The 20,321-nt window shown below is 34.7% G+C and overlaps 1 protein-coding gene across 3 annotated transcripts in view; it reads left to right on the top strand.

The window, feature by feature from the left end:
- The first annotated feature begins 17,680 nt into the window (after positions 1-17,680).
- adcy6b (adenylate cyclase 6b) overlaps positions 17,681-20,321 on the top strand; it is a 31,508-nt gene continuing 28,867 nt past the window's right edge. For 2 of the 3 annotated variants that reach the window (XR_005618506.2, XM_039652432.2), the window contains exons 1-2: positions 17,681-17,928; positions 19,711-19,907. The gene's annotated coding sequence lies outside the window, so the exon portion shown is untranslated. Of the gene's footprint in view, positions 17,929-18,083; positions 18,162-19,710; positions 19,908-20,321 lie in introns of those variants that run through there. The other variant, XM_039652433.2, reaches the window with a different exon arrangement.

Below are 20,321 nucleotides of genomic sequence, written 5' to 3'. Positions count from 1 at the left end.
AATACAGAGACTTTAAGAAGTGGGATGAAGTGACACCCATCACATTATGATGCCCAAAAGTGTTGTTATTATGAATAGCAAGCATGAATAGGTCAAAATAAATTTATTTAATTAGGCTACATTTAGTTTTTAAACACATGCGCCATATCCCTATTCTTTTCTGTACAGCCTAGGCTACAAAGTGTTGAAGCTTCGGGACACATATTTGGTAAACCAAAGATAACAGGTAGGCTAGTTTTCGTGGTATTGTTGGGTCTTGTATGATAAAATACAGATTTGCTTTGGATAAAAGCATCTGCTAAAAATGCTGGGTTGTTTTAACCCAATTTTGGGTCAAATTCGGACAAACCCAAATGTTGGGTTAAAAATGTATAATAAAAATTGAACCCAATGGTTGGGTTTGTCCATTTTTGACCCAGCATTTTTAGAGTGTGATATGTTAAAGCGATAGTTCACCCAAAAATGAAAATTCAGTCATCAGTTACTCACTCTCAGATTATTCCAAACCTGAATTTCTTTCTTCTGCTGAACACAAAGAAGATATTTGGAAGAATGTTGGTGACTTCCATGAACAAAATAATACTATAAAAGTCAATGGGGTTCAGTTTCTGACCTTCTTCAAAATATCTTCTTTTGTGTTCAAGAAAGCATACAGGTTTGGAACAAATCGAGGGACGTTATGACAAAATGTTAGTTTTGGAATGAACTATCCCTTTAAAGGCAGTTCTGTCACTTTACTATTGTACACATTGGTATCCATAATTACAGTAATATATTAATATTTTTAACCATTCGGTATGCCACGGATACTCAATCTATGCAGGCCTTTATTTTTACTTGTTTTTAAAATATGCTGTAATCAAAAATGTTAGCTTGGATCAATGTTTTTTAGACCATGCCTCATTTAAATAAACTTTTTTATCCTTATTTTATCATCTTATTTACATAAAAAATGCATAAATGCTTCCCATATGTAACCTCTTTTCAGTACATTCAAAGACAAAAAGACGTGATAAGTCGTGATACTAACTGCATGCCGTAGTTTAGTCTGTCTCTGTGTGCCAATTGGTGATCATTGTTTTTAAATACAGACACTTTTCTTTACAATTGTTAAAAGACTTCATAAATTGCCAAACCTTTTGTGAATTAATCTGATTACTGCACTAATGTACCATATAGTTCCCTGGTTTATCTAATTCTTTAATTTCCTGCTTGTTCCAATTATTGAGCAGAAGTCTCCAACACCAGCAGTAACTAATTGCAAAAATGAAATCAGGACCAGACTGAAGCTCACTTGGGCATGATTTAACAATGCAAACAAACACATCTGCCTGATGAGAAACAGCTGGGAAACCACTTGCACTAATGCATTTGGTGCCCTATAATGGGGAACAGTGAATTAAAAGTGAAGTAAGTGTTTTTTAAATCCTATGGAATTAATGATAATAGACTCCAAAAAAACAATCAGCGTTTTGACCCGAAAAGACATTAAATTATCACACCATTTTCCAAATACCTTTATACAACAGTTCCAGTTTATTAAATTAGATTTTTGAGGGTTTATTTTCAACGTTTTTTTTATCGCTCCGCTTCTTTGACACATTCCAACTTTCTTTGAATCATTCAGTCAACTGATTCGTTCATCAAAGAAACGAGTTTCTTCAAACAATTTGTTCCAAAACACTGAATTAATCACCCTGAGATTCACGACAGGCGATTCTGTTTGAAATTGTTTTATTTGGCTAAACAGTTTAGTAAAGATCACATACCCTCATGTTTCATATAGCATCATAAAACTGATTCAGTCTGTTCTATTGGTTACTGCATTCATGCAGTGATGCTTTTGTTATAGCACTAAGAGGATTTACCGGTCCGTTGCGATTACATTGTTTTGTATCTTTCACAGCACTGGAAGATTTTCACACAAACTCCCAGGGAGTCTTGATCTAGATAACCTCTCTCCCTGTCCGCTTATCTCTCCAGGCCCGATCCCACTGAGAGTAAATCTGTTCCGCCCAATGAGGTCGGGGATGGATGCCTTCACAGCAGCATTACTGTCCTGACAATTATAACATGATGCAGGACGCTCCACGAACACGAGGCGAGTCAAGGTGAGTCAGCTTGCACTCTGTCATAATGGGACGGTACCGAAACTGAATCAGTGGCGCATGAATAGGGACCCTTTCCCTCTTCAGTTTGCATTAAATCAGCATGCTAGAGGCCCAAGGCTGCCCCGGGTTGTTTAGCCCTCTCTCTGAAGCATGTGCTCTTTCTTCATTCAACTTCGTCCGCTGTGGCTTTTAGAGCTGCATATCTTGAAGCCATGCTACCGATGTGCTTTCTTTCATACACTTAATACACATGCTTGCAAGCGGGCGAGATTGAAAACAAACAAGGCCACATTCACTCAAATACCTCAACTGGAACAGGGACCATAGTTGGAATTATTTCATAGAAGTACATCAGAGTCCAAAAGCTATCTTTGATTAATATAATTATATAGCTATAGAATTAGGAGTTTTTTCAATACAATAAAAGTAATTAAGATCATTACACTCTTAGAAAAAAAAGGGTTCATTGGGGTTCTATATATGAATCATAGGGTTCTTTTATGCTAAAATGACAAGAAAGAACCCTTTTGGCACAAAGGTTTTTTATAGGCTATTATTCATTCATATATTATTACAGTATTCTGCAACATTTTGTAGTTGTAATTAAATTATTGTTTATTAAACTGTTGTAGTAACTTAATATCACATTTTAATTAGGGCTGTCAAACGATTAATCGCAATTAATCGCATCCAAAATAAAAGTTTGTGTTTACATAATATATGTGGGTGCATGTATAATTATTTTATATATTTAAATACACACGTATGCTTGTATATATTTAAGAAATATTTTCATACTGTAAATAGATTTATATATAATTTATATTATATATAAATATAAATATTTTATATATAAATAACATTTTTTTCTTAAATATACATGCATGTGTGTGTATTTATATATATATCCAAAATAATTATACACAGTGCACCCACATATATTATGTAAACACATACTTTTATTTTGGATGCGATTAATAACGATTAATCGTTTGACAGCCCTAATTTTAATCTGATTTTTGGAGGAGAAAAACTGAAATTGTGCGCTTCGTGTGATATTGATTAACTACATAAAATGATATAAATATATAAATTTTCTAAACCCCATATTTTGAATTTTATGATCATTCACATGCATTTATAAATACATTTTAGGGTCTTGATGTTTGTCAATAATAAAAATATTTAAACAAATGATAAAGAATGAACTCAAAAGGTTCCCTATAGAACCCTTTTCCTGGTTACACAGAACCCTAAAGGGTTCTTATTATTGAGTGTTAGAATTAGGATGTTTTGAAAAAGATGTATCATGATAATTATTGTGTCTAACACTATATTTCCTAAAATATTTAAATGTTACAGCATCCTAAGTCAAATAATAATGGGAAATATCTTTCAAAATCCATTATGGAATTCCTGATTCTGTTAATAAACATTTGAAAACAGAGTATAGATATCAAAAATAAATCAGGTATCTGATTAGCAAGAGTACAGCTTGGAGGGAGAAAAAAAAGTGAGAGGAAAAAGTGAGAGAGCTTGAGGTGAAGAAAATCATGAGGGTGAGTGGAGGGACAGAAAGTGAGGATGTCACTCCATCTCAGCCTAAGCAATGGAGAAAGACAGTACATGGCTTTTTTTGTGTAGTTGATCTAAATATAGCTTTTCTTTCACTCTACTTGCTTTTCTTCTGCTGGGTGCGTATACAGGCTGCCTGGGAATATATTGATGGCCCATGAGAAACAGATGGGCTGCTGGGTAAGGTAGAAGCCTTCACAGGGCCTAAACTATGCTACTATATGCATCCAAGTTATTTATTGTATTGATTATTGAGCTCACTAATAGTATAGCCAACGCATTCTCACCCCAAGGCGTCACCTTTGACCATGCTTCAATATTTGACGTTTTAGGCGCCCTTTAGCGTCACTTACATGACGCGATCCTAATGCGTCCTCTAACTGACGCTAAAGGAAAGCGTCTGTTAGAGGACGCGGTTAGGTTTAGGTGTGGGGTGGGGGTAGGGTACACGCGATCCTAGGGCGTCATTTAACTGACGCTAAAGGGCGCCTAAAGCGTCAGATATTGAAGCATGTCCAAATGCTTCCCAAGGCGTCAGTTAGGTGACGCCTTGGGAGTGAGAATGGGCTGGTATAGCAGACAATGATCGTTAGTGAGAATTTGACTTTGGTAATTCTCACTTCAAGAACAGAAACATCAATACAGCAGCAAAAAAAAAAAAAAAAGACTGAAACCTCATCCTGGTAGAACTTCCTTTCCTTGAGTTTCATCTTTCTTTCTTTTCATCTTTTTTAAATAGCATATCAGTATTTATTTAAAGCAATCTGCCTTATATCCTGAATTCACATATCTGGTTACTGTACCAAGGACACGATTCCTATCAAAGATAAGTACGGATAAAAACAGGAACGGCATCTTGAATTTCAACCACAAGCAGCGAAAGTGGTTGGACACCAGAATGACGCAAGTCACCCCAATGAGATGACAGCAACATATGAGAGTTATAGATGTATTTTGGCCACATAACATGGTATAGCAGCACCATGACATTGACTGAGCAACTATATCAAGACATGTTATAAAAGGCAACCTGATTTACAATACCAATGCTTTTATTTACAATTATTCGTTTTGCAGATGATTTAGTCCATAGTGGAACCTTTCAATTGAGTAAATAGCACAACATTTCAGCATAAGAGGAAGTGCTGAAGAGTAGAGAAAGTTTTGGAATAATGTGCATTATGCAATTAAATTAAATTTAGAAGTGCTATACAGCAGAGCATGGTGCTAACAAGGCCAAGGGATCTTTTCCCATGGAAAGCACGAACTGCTAATATGTATAACCTGAATGCAAGTTTCTTTGCATAAAAGCATCTTCCAAATCCATAAATTTAAATGCGAGCAGTTTATCTTCAGAAGTTTTTGAAGAATGAGATATCTTTTTGAAGACTGTGATTGGACCTTGTGAAGGATGGTTCAAAACATTTCCTTTAGATTTAGATTTAAGTTTGTACTGTATGAACATAAATGTAGAATTATATAAAATGTCAAATCTGTATATGTCACTTCTGTTATCCAAAACAAAAACAAATTAAGTATTTAACAATAGTCACAAATTAACTATAAGCACTAGGTTATAAAGAAACCAGAGATATACTCACTTTTAACATGTAATTAATTTATAACTGGATTTAAAATGTTTAACAAAGTCATATTTAAAAATATATATTTATTATTATTATAATAATAAGGGACCTGAGCTTAAACAGAAAACATGTTTAGTAAAATTTATTTATCTTATTTTTTAAAAACTTCAGAAATTGTAATGTACTATACACTTTAACACTTAATTCAATTTCATAGAGCACTTCATTCTAACTTTTATTCCAGCTTCCTGTTAAATGACAGAAAACAAGCATCAATTTCTTCACATCTAAGAACTTTGCTGGTTTATCAAATTTAATCAAGGCTTTTCGCATTGATGCTTCATTGCACACACACACACACACACACACACACACAAAGCACTCCTCTCCTCACGGGACAGGCTTTTAGTGCTCTAGTCTCATGCAGTATTTAATTGACCCCACACAGGAAGCCCAGCGGTTCCAAATGCACTCCTTCCCCCAACACCATGAGCACCTGCAAGTATGCCAACAGCTCCATGATCAAACGAAAACCTATGCACATTCCACATAATGCTGCACGATACTGAACATGTTTTCTTCAGATTGAATTTAGGTCCATTTCAAATGAAACATCAGCAGTGAGTTACAACCTCAGCAGTGTCAAAATGACATTCTGGCCTCAAAGTGACAAAAATGCATTTGTAGAACATGTAAAACTCTAATAATTTCTGGTAAAATAGGTTATGTATCCACTTACATGATATTCAGATTTTATTGTCTTAAAAGTCAATCATAAGCTTTTTCAGAGCACACTGCTGAATACACCAAATATTCATACCAAAGTCTGTGGAACACACTAACTAAACGCACCCTTTCTTGTGCTAAAGGTTAGAGAAGTGCCTGTACTCACTCAGTTGGATGTGTGGAGAGAGAACACACTCTCACAGCTAGCTGGTCATGGTGCGCTCCCTCTCCAGGGCAGAAGTGAAGTGTACTGTAGCATCAAACTCTGGTTCTCTCTCTTATTCCCCCCTCCCCCTGCACATTAGGCTGGATCCATCTCATATTCTCTCTGTCTTATTCCTTTCTCAGCTCCCTCCCCTCTCTCTGTGTGTGTCTCTCTCTCTCTCTATCTCTCTCTCTCTTTCTCTCTTCACCCTACTTAGTCCTTTATGCCTCTGCGTTCTCTCATTTTTCTACCATCACATCTATGTCTATGTGGCATGAGTCAATGCATGTTGTAAAGTGTATATATCCAAAAATAGGCCCATTCCTTTGTTTGTTTTTCGATTTGTCAAAACATCAAAGTTTTTAATAACAAGTCAGATGTATACCAATCGGATACGTTCAAACTACATTCTTTTAGCTCTTATACCTTGTCTTTAATAAGGCCAAATATCTTTAAAAAAAAATACTATTTTTATTTATTTACAGTGAAACATATGACAAACTTTATTTAAGTCTCCATTATATCTTCAGCTATAAAAGAGCAACAGTTAGGCAATACACTCATTTTCTTAACAGTATTTTTACCATTAAAAGAAGATTAGTTTACTTTAGAAGTAAATAAATGTAATACAAACAATGTATTTTGAGTTACATTTAATTTTATATATATATATATATATATACATATACAATATATTTAACAAAATCGAAAATTAAATGTAATTCAAAATACATTCTTTGTAATACATTTATTTACTTCTAAAGTAAACTAATCTTCTTTTAATATAAAACGGGGGTCAATGGAAAAATCTTTGAAAGTTATTATCGTAAATAATTCTTCTTTAAACAATTCATCTACAGTGGATATTAAAATCCCCTGTTAAAACAGCTGTTTTTACAAAATGACAGAAAGCAAAAATCCTATCAGAACTTTTGCACTTTTAAAAACAAAAATCATGTAATGCAACTGAAAAGTGACCTATTTCAGACCAGAAATATGATACTTGGTGGAAGCACCCTTTGATTTTATTAGTTTGAGAAACTTTGAGGGTTTACTGGGAAACAGGTCTGATCCAATGACAGTCCTGTGATTTAGGAGAGAATGTTAGGCTGCCAGGTGTCTCTTTTTTTCTGTGTTTATGTCCAGTATTTGAATGCTTTCCCATGCGTATTCAGTCTATTGTAGTGAGATGGGGCTGTCTCAGATGTTCTCTGGGCTGCTGAGCCTAGAAATGCATGACAGAACATTCTTGATCAGACTGTGACAGTCCAAAGCATCTTAACCTTCCAGCTACAAAATACTCAGAAAGCAGAGAAATCACAAATACACTAAAACCAACGCATTCTCATCCTTTAGCGTCATATGTGGCGCTATTTGACAAAACAGCGAAATACTACGCACATGACACCCGTTATCGTTAATATAACACGCGCTGTGCGGGTAGGTTTAGGTGTGGTGTAGGGTATGGGTAGTCTCATATTCACGCTAAAGGATTTATGACGCCTTGGGTTCGCGTGTTATATTAACGATAACGGGTGCCATGTGCGTAGTATTTCGCCGTTTTGTCATATAGCATCACATATGACGCTAAAGGACACAGACATGCTTAGTTAACAGAGTTGTGCTGCATGTGATTGATGTAAAAAAGAGAATTTCTGTGTAGTAAACATTTCTAGAAAAGCTTTAGACAAGCACTGCATGTTTTTTTTTTAACAGATGGTTCCACAAAGTCACTGTTGTCCTGAGGGAATATATATATATATATATATATATATATATATATATATATATATATATATAAAACAGAAAAACTCACAGATTCAAACTCGAGGTTTTGATGATGTAAACAAAAAAATGATGTTATGACGTACAATTCTGCACTATTTCTAGGTAAAATTGTTTGTATTTATACAAACAATTTTGAATAATAAGAACAAATAAATAATTACGTAAAATACACACACTGTAAAACTGGATATTTAAGTAATTTCAACTGATAAAATAACTTATTTTCCTGAGTTAAAGCAATGTAAAAATATAGTTGCATTACTTATTGATCACATAATGATGACTTTGTATATCAGTAATAATGATTAAAAATACAAAAATATTTAAAAGTTGTATATACTGTAAATTCAGGTGCATGTTTCATTGTACATTCCTCTTTATGATTAGTTTAAAATATACTTACCCAATGATAATAGATCAAAACTATGACATAGAAACAGCAGACAGGAGATGGTGGTTCTCGTATAACTTTTAATTTCCACTGTCCAGTATATCTAAGATCCATAATAGATGAGGACATGTTGCTCTGAACAGTCAGGCATGGAGAGCAAGGGAGGAGGCCCATCAATTTGAGTTCCATATGAGTGGTGTGTGTGAATAAAACATGAATAGAGGCTTGAAATCCACAATGTTATCAGAGCAGAGATGGAAAGAGAGAGAGAGAGAGAAGGCTAAATTTCTGGCAGGATGTTGGCAGCCCTATGAGCTCATTCAGTCCTTGGGTCCTTGCTCACTGGGTTGAACCCTCTCGCATGCATTATGTATGAAATCTCTTTGGGGCTTGAGTTTGGAGTTTAAAACTTTTTTGAAACTGAGGTCTGTGACAACGGTTTTCTTTAGTCAGTGCAAAAACAATAAGACCCGGAAGATCTCAGGTCTAGTAAAACATCTATTTCTGTAAATATAACCCATTTACAAAGATGTAAATGAATGAATGAAGAAATAAAATTATATAAATAGTAGGGCTGCATGTGCAAAAATTAATTGCGATTAATCGCATCCAAAATAAAAGTCTGTGTTTACATAATATATTTGTGTGTGCTGTATATAATTATTTTGTATATAAATAAACACACATGCATGTATATATTTAAGAAAATGTGTTATTCATATATAAAATATTTATATAATATATATTATGTATTTACATATATATATATATATATATATATATATATATATATATATATATATATACAGAATTTAAGCACAAATAATTCTTACATATATACATGCATGCATAGGTATTTATATATACAAAATAATTATATACAGCACACACAAATATATTATGTAAACACAGACTTTTATTTTGGATACGATTAATCGCAATAAATTTTTCCACAGCCCTAATAAATAGCAAAACACAACACATGACAAAATCTCTGAATCTTAATCAGAAGCAATGCTAACTGCAGGTTTGAGCATTAGAACATGAATGTACACACACACACATATATACGAAGAGTTCAGATGCAAAAGCCTCTAAATGCCATTTGAAATTTTCTTCTTTAATGATGATTTTTATCAAACTTGTATATTTAAGTTCAGTAATTTCACTTAACTTAAATATACAAGTTTGATAAAAATCATCATTAAAGAAGAAAATTTCAAATGGCATTTAGAGGCTTTTGCATCTGAACTCTTCATACAGTGTACATACGTAATACAGATATATATATATATATATATATATATATATATACTAATATCAAGAGGAATATCAAGAGAAACAGCTGTTCATGCTGCAGTCTAAAATAAACTACAAAGAAGCAGAAGACATAATGTGGACTGAGTCAGGTGTTGCATAACGTGTTTGTGTTGTTCTACTGTCTCTCAAGGGAGCAAACACATGGTAAACAGTGGGGAATTAACAGTGAACACTAGACAACAAGCAATGACTGGACTGTTCGGTGAAAGGGAGAACAATCCTAATTGCAAAAAAGAAAAGAAGAACAGTGACATGAACTGACATGATGATTCTGAGGCTGTCGTGAGGCTGTTCACATGCCAGTGTTGCCAAGACTGATGCTTCACAAAACTACAAGTGTGATGGAGGGGATGGGGGGTGCTTGATAAAAATATTGATAGACAGACAGATAGACAGCCACATATTCGCAAAAGGATGGTGGAATTGTAAAAAAAAAAGGGTTAAATAAAAATAAAATAATCTTGCACATCACATGCACGTCTCTTGCTTTGAAAACACAGTAATCCATTCTAGCATCATGAACGCACATTCATTCTTTTCCGAATAAGATTAATTTTTAATTTTACAGGTTTGAATCAGACTTGTGTAAATTCATCACTGACAGCATTCAAAATGCACTGGTGAAAGGAATGATTAGATTACCCTATTCCTCATAAATAATGGAACAGCTTTTCACATTGTCCTTTAAGACTCATAGAGATAAAACTCCAATATAAGCTATTTATATATATCCATCCATCCATCCTAACATTAACATTTAAGGTAAAAATGTATCATTTTAAGTGTAATTTTTAGGCACCATTTACATACAAATTATCCATGCACCAATTATTTTAAGCTTATGTAAATTCCTGTTTTGTTTTTAAAAAATTGAAGTCTCTCATTGATATGAGGTCATAAAACTAACTGTAGAATAGTTATACAAGAATTAGAAAATGTTAGAGTAGCATGTCACAATGAAGTTTTCTGCGGTTGTCTAGGCATGTTATGTTAGCTGGACAAGAACTGACTTCTTCCCATTATGCTTTAGTGACAGGGAGAGTCAATATCTTTGGTTGTGCGGGCACAAGGATACTGTAGCTCCTCTCGTTTTTCACTGATCTGGCACTTTGGATGGGAACAGGACTAGCAGTGCTTTCTATTTTAGATTGAACTATTGACTTTTGAAGCAGGTTATATCAATGTCAAAAAGACAAAAGACTTGCAAGCTGCAATCTCTCTCACGCAAAGACATTTTCCCTCTCACACCACCAACGTAACGTAAGACCAAAAACTCACCTGGAAAAGTGAATAGCCTAACGTTACTTAAAAACAAGTGAACACAAAAGAAGATATTTTGAAGAATATATGTAACCAAATAGTTGATGGACCCCATTGACTTAAAAAATACAATGGACGTTAATGGGGTCCATCAAATATTTGGTTACCCATTCTTCAAAATATCTCCTTTTGTGTTCAGCAGAAGAAAGGAATGAAGAATATATGTAACCAAATAGTTGATGGACCCCATTGAATTAAAAATACAATGGAAGTGTATTTTAAATCAATGGACCCCAATGACTTAAAAATACAATGGAAGTCAATGGGGTCCATTAAATATTTGGTTAAAGAACATTGTTTTGGCTGTGATGGCTCTGACTGTGCAGATGAATATGAACCTTCACAACAGATAATGCTTAACAATGAACTCTGTTAAAGAGACATGGCAATTTACGTTCAATAAAACTCTTACTTGCCTGTTGAGTAGGCCTAATAAAAACGTCATCTCCGTCACTTTACAGCATTTCAAATACCCCAGTTCTTTAGTACCTCCGAAAAGCCAAGCCAGTGTTGATTCTCGTTTCATTACGAACTGTGTAGCGTTTTCCTTATGCCAGCAGACTCCTCTTTTCTGTGTTTTTTAAACTGGTGATTCCCCGGAGGATTAAGAATTAGGGTGCTGCCTAAAACCATTCTGCTTGTTGAGACAATTGGCTTTATGCACAGGTCCACTACTTCCTGAACTTCAGCCAGCTCCTTGTTTCCTGTCTTCCATTATTGGACAAACTGATTAATCCAGGTGTGTCTGACCTCAGTAGTCACAACAACAATAATCAGGCACACCTGAATTAATCAAGTTTGTCCAATAATGGAAGACAGGAAACTGTAGTTCAGGAAGTAGTGCAGCTGCGCTGTAGCCTACACCACACATCAATGTAGAAGGAGAAACTTTTCTCTATGGATAAGAGTTTGGGTTTGGGTAAGTGACGTATGAACGTAATTTCATAAAAACCATCCCAACACAGGTCTAAAATATAAACATACCATAGTGATTCAGGGTTAGACAAAAACATGTTTTGAAAGAAGAATTGATTATGTAGCTTAGCTATCGACTCATTATTTACATTTTGATAATTTCCAACAAAGAAAAGTTACAATAGTGTACAAAAGTTGCAATCCAAAAATAGTGTAAATAAGACTACAGAACGCTGCAAATGATAAATGGATTCATAGTTAAAAATGGAGTAGCCTATAGTTTAATTTCCTTTAAATTAGCCTATTTTTTCATTAGATAACAATACACAATATTACTTTGGAGTTTAAATTTAAAATTCACTTATTTTTCTAGCACAAATAAGCGGCAAGTGACCATTTGAATTTAATATAACAGGCCTATAGTATAATTATGAAGTATAAAAACTGAAATCGTATTTTTTTTTTTTGCCAAATAATCTTTATTATGTTTTATTAACAACTTCAAAAGATTTCTTTTTTTTTTTTTAGTGTAGAACACTGGCTGATTATCACTAAAATTATATTTAGTTAATGCTGCCCTCTAGTGAACATTGTGAAACAGTGCAAACTCAATTCACTGCTTGCTAAAAACAGGCTTTATGGAACCTGTTGAAAAATAAAGAATACGTGAATCATTTTCAAACAATTAAATCAAATCATAAGGCAAATGAATCAATCCAATTCTGTATGTATAACATAATAATAATGATGATGATAATACATTGTATTTATATCACACTTTAAAAGCATGAAAGGCAAAGAAGGCTTTTATAAAATAAACATTCAAGTAAAAAGACATTGAGCGCTTTACAACAAAATATCTAGCAAAACAACCACAAAGTACTACATAAACAATATAAAAGGGAATCTATACAAATAGGTTTTTAAGTAGACTAATGTTTGTATCAAGTACGTAGCTTTAAGAGACTTAAAAACAGACTGTTTCCGCAGATCTAATATCCATTGGCCTCCATGCTTGGAGGACATCTGGCTAAACCAGTGGCGTAGCCACGAGGGGGCCTGGGTGGGCCTAGGCCCCCTCATTTACATGTCCGGTCCCCTCAGATTTCTGATTGCTTAAAAAAAAAAAAAAAGTTGTTTTATTAGGATTGATAGATTGACCAATCAAAATGCTGCGCGGTAAAATGCGGCTTATTTTCAAACTTGATTTGTTTATATAACGTGTTGCGCGTAACGTACGCTGTCATCTTCATCTTTGCGTGAGAGTTAACAGTCCCTCCAGAAAAACGCGATTATGCGATCGCTGAATTCAATGCAAAATCAGCCAAAGTCCGCATATTTATGCGGGGGCCGCATTTTTTCAAATACGCCTCACTTTAGCCACATAAATTGCCGATTTCCGTGCAAAATATGCGGGGTTTGCATAATTTCATAATCCTCGCATTTTCGTTGCAAAAAAAAGTCACATGTATCTTAGCAGAAAGTTGAAAAATGTTGCGTTTGCTTCACATAAGAGCAGCCATTTCCCCCTGTTTCCATGGGAACGTTATGAAGTGACGCAATTACGCGACGCCAGACAGACTCACGGAGGCGATTGACATCTCACAAATCGAACTCGTATAACTGTCTGTCGCACGTTCTACTGTCACATTGTTACTTAATAAACAACATAAGATAAAAGTAGTAGCATCAAACAGAAATTACCCGCACACATGGGGTGTTCGACAGTTCAACAGGGAGCGCGCAGCTCTTAAAGGGGCCACACCTTATTTACACTCTTACAGTCTGAAATAAAACGAGATGAGAAATTAAATATTCCCAGCACTTTCTATGATGTAGTATGCTTGTTTATCAAAGGAAGTAATAAGAAATGACTCTTATATTAACAGGATGTTGGGGGAATCACTTTTTTTCTCTTTTTCATCAAACCGCAATTTTTGCAAGTTCCCTCAATTTTTGTAAATTCCAGCAATTTCATCGCATAAAATTGCATAAATATCCCACATATTCCATCGCATTTTTAAAGAAAACTGGCCGCATAATCAATCAATTTTTGCCCGCAACAATCACAAAAAAAACTCTGTGTTTTTCTGGAAGGACTGAATACTATTATGGTAAATGTTAAATATAAATCGCAAATTTTTTCAAAAATTTTTGGAAATTACCACCACAAAATCAGTCATTTTGATCGCAAAAATCACAAAAAAAAATCGTGAAATCCTGGAGGGACTGGTTAATATGCCGTGACAATGGCAGGCGCTCAAACTCAAAGTACAATATTACACTTTTTTTAAAAAGCACGGAAAGATCAACTTGATATATATATAAATAATGTTGCCCCCTCATTTAAAGACGGGACCCCCCAAAAATAAAATTCTGGCTACGCCCCTGGGCTAAACTCATCATTTCAATGGATCGCAGACGCAGTAATAAATATAAAATCATCTTCATAGCAGTGAAAATATGATGAATACTAATCCAAGAAGTACCATATACTCTAAATTGAAAACAAAATGAAAGATATAGGCCTATCCCAGGTTGAACTTGGTATATAAACAGACAAGTGTCATAGTTTTCATTTTCACTATCTGAATTAGGACGTTATTGCAATTCTTTTTACAAACCCTAGATGGCAGTATTAGGCAAATAAAAATAGGCTATTTAGTCTGTTGGTTGCAATAAATAGTTCTAAATTAAAAATATATATATATATGTTCTAACATTAGTATAAAGGTTTTCATCTTGTTAAATTTAATAATCATGCCATCTGAGTTTTGTATTTTATTCAGAGCTTTGTCTTTTTTCCCTCTCTCTTTGTGCAGAAACATGGGTAGCTTTGGAACATATTTTTACTTAAAGTTTCAATCTTCTGCTACAACTACATTTCCTTTTTTGTATTTCCCTAAAAGAATACCAATTTACATTACATATTAAAAATTGTTAAATGAAGAAGTTTATAGAATGCAATCACAAGTGTGGCATTCATTATTGGAAAAATGTAACCACCATTAAAAGACAAACATAGCATAGTAAGAGGAGGCATGAGATATGTTCTGTGGTTATGTAGGACAAATCCATGAAATGTCAGCTTGACCACTGATGCAACAGAGACAAAATACATACAGAAAAAAAAGAAAAGAAAAAAGAACAACAACATTGGAATAAGACTTCTGTTTTAAAGCTGATGAGGGCAATGTTTTGTCATGGATGGAACCTGAAGGAAGACAAGTAATTTTTCCTCTGACCTCCAATTTCATGCTTTGCTTGGGGCTGCTGAAGATTTAAGACAGGAAATTAAAGCTTCAGACAGAACCAAGTCACAACAGAAGGTTGCAGAAGGTAAATGTGATGGAAGGATGAGTCAGAGGAACAGAAAGAGCTGTGTGCTGAGAGTATGGACTATGGATGTATGTGCTCGGAAACTAGTTAAAGGGATAATTCACTCAAAAAAGGAAAATTGTATATAATTTACTCACCCTCAGATTGTTCCAAACCTGTGTGAATTTCTTTCTTCTGCTGAACACACAAGAATATATTTTGAAGAATATGGGTAACCAAATAGTTGATGGACCCCATTTGATGGATTGACTTAAAAATACAATGGAAGTCAATGGGGTCCATCAACTATTTGGTTACCCATATTCTTAAAAATATCACCTTTTGTGTTCAGCAGAAGAAAGAAATTCATTCAGGTTTGTTGAAACAACTTGAGGGTGAGTAAACTGACAATTTTCAAATTTAGTGAACTATGCCTTTAAGGAGTTGGTATAGCCTATAACTCAAAGTTCATATCCTTAAATATTTTCTTCTTGTAAAAGTGGGATAAGGGTTTTATTTGAAAGTTAAAGAGTGTGTTTGTGTGGGCAGTTATTGATCTGGGCGGTAGACACTTTCGTGTTATGGGAGGAAGTGTTTATTTAAAGTGACATTATGTGTGTTTGCAGTGTTTGCGCACTCAAACATGCAGAGGCGAATGCCTTGTGGATATTTTTGTCACATGTTTGCTTCTTGTATTGAGTATTAGAAAAACAGTTAAGTCTTGAATCTGACATATTTTGGACTAATTATAATGGTCTGTCTCATCGTTTTTGTGCTTGTTCATAGAACACAGAAAAAAAAAGGTATTTCAATGTTCCCTTATCTTTTGACCAGTGAAAAAAAAATCATGTTAGAGATTACATTCACAAATAGTAATTTGTAATATTTTACTTGTATTTATATATTATATTATATAATCTGAAATTATGTTAAATATTTTTATTATTTACAGGCTGATACATGTATACATACAAACCCTATGGCCACAGAGAACACTAGTCACAGATCCGAAACGAGACCAAACTGCACTCAAAGGTTATGTGTTCTGTAAGAAGAACAAATAAAGCTTTATTTGCATAGTGGGGCCACTGTCCACACACACACACACACACACACACACACATTAAGTTTCCATGTTTTATGGGGACATTCCATACATGTAATGGTTTTTGTACTGTACAAGTTGTATATTGTATCCCCTAACCTACCCATCACAGAAGTTTTTCTGCATTTTTACATTGTCAAAAAACAAAAACTCATTCTGTATGATTTATAAGCTTGGTTTCTCATGGGGACCTCAATTTAGCTCCCCATGGTGACATAAGTCCCCATGAGTCAGTGTGCAATCAGGTTGAAGTCCCCACCAAGATAGAAAACACTCACACACACACACATAGAGAGAGACTGGAGCACATATTGTTTTTATCAGTGTAGAATCCTCAGGCAAGCCTCACAATGGAACTCCAATAAGCAAAACAGAGAGAAAACAATGTCCAGAACAACCACTTTAAAAGGTATGAAGCCAGAAGCCTGTTTGTAACATACATTGTGGAAACAATGTGAGCAGAAAAATGTTAAAAAAGTCAAAACTTCAACTTTTGAACAGTATTGAATGGGTTTCCATATGTTGAACACTTGCTATATATTTATATAAAAATATTTTAATTAAAATTATATGTTTGTAAATTAATACATAACAAAATTTGTTTATTTCCCCATTTTTTTGTTTGTTTGTTTGAACCATTAAGTCAGTCAAGTGTGTCCAACCCTGTGGCTGGTATGTGTTTAGACAACAAAGAACAATTCAAGATATTTAGTGTCAGCAGGGTGAATGTGTGAAACTTTGTCATGTTCCTATGATGCATGATGTTCTTTCACCTTTAGTAGTACACACAAACACAGCTTACAAGGTTTTTTTTTTTTTTTGCTGGCCCTGCCTCTAAACCCTAAATACAGTAGCTAAACCTCTAAATACAGTTCTTTCACTTAAATGAAATAATATAAATATGCTTTAACATGAATATATAACTTATAGGATATTTTCTTTGAATTTCAGTTAATGTTAATAATAATTTCTTAAATCCTGATTGTATTGTAGTTGCTATATCAATTCAAGAATTGTCTTTTCTCAACTCAATCCAAGTGTAACCCCGGCAGTGTTTTTTTTTAATTGGGGTCTTTCCATTAAATGTGATTGTAAACTGAGCTAACATTTTGTATCTAACAATATTCCTGCCCTAATTCAAAACCTTGCAATTTATGTTTTAATATTTACCGTGTCATCGTGTGCTGGTCACCACAATGTCAGAAATATGTGGTTTTACTATCTTTGAGGGGACATTTGCTCCCCACGATGTAGGCTAGGTAAAACCAACCCTACTCTCTCACACACACACACACACACACACACACACACACACACACACACACGAGAAAGAGCGAGAGAGAGGCAGAGAGGCTGCACCTCTAGGGGGACTCCCGACTTCAGTGGATAGTAGCAGCGCGTGAAGAAGCATGAGGACTAACGTGACTGTATCAGAAGCGTGCGTGAGAATGTAACCATCGCCCAGTCACTCCCAGCACACGCACACTCAAGCTGTCGGACAAGCGACAGTTCCACTCCGTGAATTCGCCTCTGAAGGACATTGCGCTGCCGATTAATGGGGGCTTTCGGTGAGTGCTGCTTGTCCTACGAACGTGCTTTCGCTTACTCTTTAAATGTGTGCTTGTTTTGCAGTGTGTTGTATGGCTTGTTAGCAGCAGCAGCGTCAGCGTCGTAAGAGCCTCAGGCAACATGTTACATTTCCAGTAGTTGTTGATGAAAGCGAATTAACAGTGGTGTAAAGGACACAAATACAGGTTATGTAGCTGCGTTTGTCTCTCAAGATCGAGCTCTTCACGATCAGGTATGTTGAGTTTGCGTTCTGCAGCTGTAACGTTAACCTTACTGCAAAAGGACTCTATAATGGTACAATCATGCACTAGAAACCAGACAACAAGAGTTTGTTTATGGGCATTACTTGTTTAACAGCTGTGGCAGCATTTAAACGTGGTGTGTCTGAATCATGCCATTGCAAATGTAACGTTAAGTCATAATATTGAATAGTCCTTTGAGTGTTGTGCTTGTAGACTCTGGTCTTGCTTTTAAAGGTAAAGACTCTGGGAAAGTTGGATAATATGCTTTATTAGTTTTTATTATCGTTCTCCTGTCATCGGGAGAATTTAGTTTTATTGCAGCAAAGTTAAAGGTTTGAAATTTGTGTCATCCCTTACGTTTTTTCCCACATGTCTGTATCGTAAGCTATACTGAATGAATGGTTGAGTCTTCCTGGCAAGTTAAATTAGTGCTTGCAATAGAATGTGAAGCCACAATGTCTCTAGAGTGGGATCCATGAAGGAAAAACCATCCCAAGTTTCCCACAGACCACTATAATTTTATTTAGATAGCTGTGTTTGATTTTGATCAATACTACACGTTTTGCCTTTCAAACTCATATTATAGGGCAGATGAATTTTAGCGTGTATTTTTGTATCAAATAAAGATCGTGGGGTTAGAATTTAAGTCTTTCACAATTTTTCATCACATTTTGGCTGCTTTTAGATCATTTTAAATAATCCTGCAGTGTTGCAGTATTAAAAAAAATGTATATGTTTATTTATTTTTTTAATGAATTTTATTATTGGATCATGCTAAAACTTGATGTCATTGTGGTTAATAGATGTATTTCAAAGCTAATTTGGAGTTGGTTACGTCTTATTTAATTTCCAGACAGTTGTTCAAAAAATCTTTTGAAGTCACTAATGCCCCTGACATGAGGTAAAGTGGTGACTCATCTGAGCAAATTTAAGGAAGCATGGACAATTTCATCTGAATTACAGAGCGTTGACTTATGATGGCTCACGGGCAGCAAGTCCTTTGTTGTCAGACAGCAAGCTTGAAACTGGCGGCTGGCCTGCGTGTGTGTATATTTTAGGAAAATCTCCGTCTTACAAAGCTCTGTTTTTGTGGTTAGCTTTAGAAGACTCTGCAATTGGACAGTCGGATTAACCTAAATCCTTTCAAACATTTATATTTATGATGTTCACTTTCCCTTATGCACTCATTGATTTACTGTGCGATTGATTGGACAGTTTTAGCATCTATCAATTCTAATAATACAGTATTTCCTCTTTAATTTTCAGCTTTTTTTTTTGCTTTCACATGAATTAACATTTCGGAGAAATAGCCGGTTGATTACAGCTTGAAATCAATACTCTTTACTAACCTAGTGAGGCATAAACATGAATAAACACACATTAATGTCAACAACAAATTCAGCAGCAGCTATTATCGAAACTTATTAGCGGTAATCAGACACTGATAATCTCAGAGAGGTTTGTCATGTGCTTTTTTTTTTCCTGGTTTTTTGACACTCTGCTCATGCTGCATCTGCTGTATTTGTGTTGAATCAACAGACTCAGGTGGCCGAGAGATGCAGATATCCTGGCTTTATACAAGCATTTTCTGTTGACCCTGTGCTTAAGTGGGTGTCCCGGAACTTGACAAACCCTGAGCTCAGAAAAATGCTGGTAATATCATCTCTCTACACTAGAGTAAATGCAGTGCCTTGCTAAAGGGAGCAGTGCCGCCACACAAAGGGGAAGCCACACAGGTAGGTCGATAAACTATTTGGCAACGTTCACTGTGTAAATAAGCTACCAGTTAAAAGTTGACTGAATTTGCTTCTCATGATCCTAAAAACCTTTATGTAAAAATGCCAAATTTGGTTGACAAATATAAAGTGTGGTTATGTAGGAATTTAGTTGGAAAAGCATGTAAATTCCTACAGTATTGTTTAAAAAGAATCCAACGTGAAATGGGCAACATTTAGAGGACTATTTTATTTAGGCTTTATTAAAGGGAACATAAGTCTATACTTTTTTTTTAAAGCTACACTGTGTAACTCTTTTAGTTTATTCTTAGCTAAAAACACTTAGTTCTTTCAAAAATATATGTGCTCATTAATCTATATTTACTTCGTTCAAGTAATAAAGTATCCTCGTGAGTGTATAATATGCCATTGAAA

The sequence above is a fragment of the Pimephales promelas genome, chromosome 20 (assembly GCF_988280905.1).
Source record: "Pimephales promelas chromosome 20, fPimPro1.hap1.1, whole genome shotgun sequence".
Classification (NCBI taxonomy): Eukaryota; Metazoa; Chordata; class Actinopteri; order Cypriniformes; family Leuciscidae; genus Pimephales; species Pimephales promelas.
The sequence above is the reverse complement of the archived record's forward strand: the minus strand, read 5'-3'. Positions and strand labels throughout refer to the sequence as shown.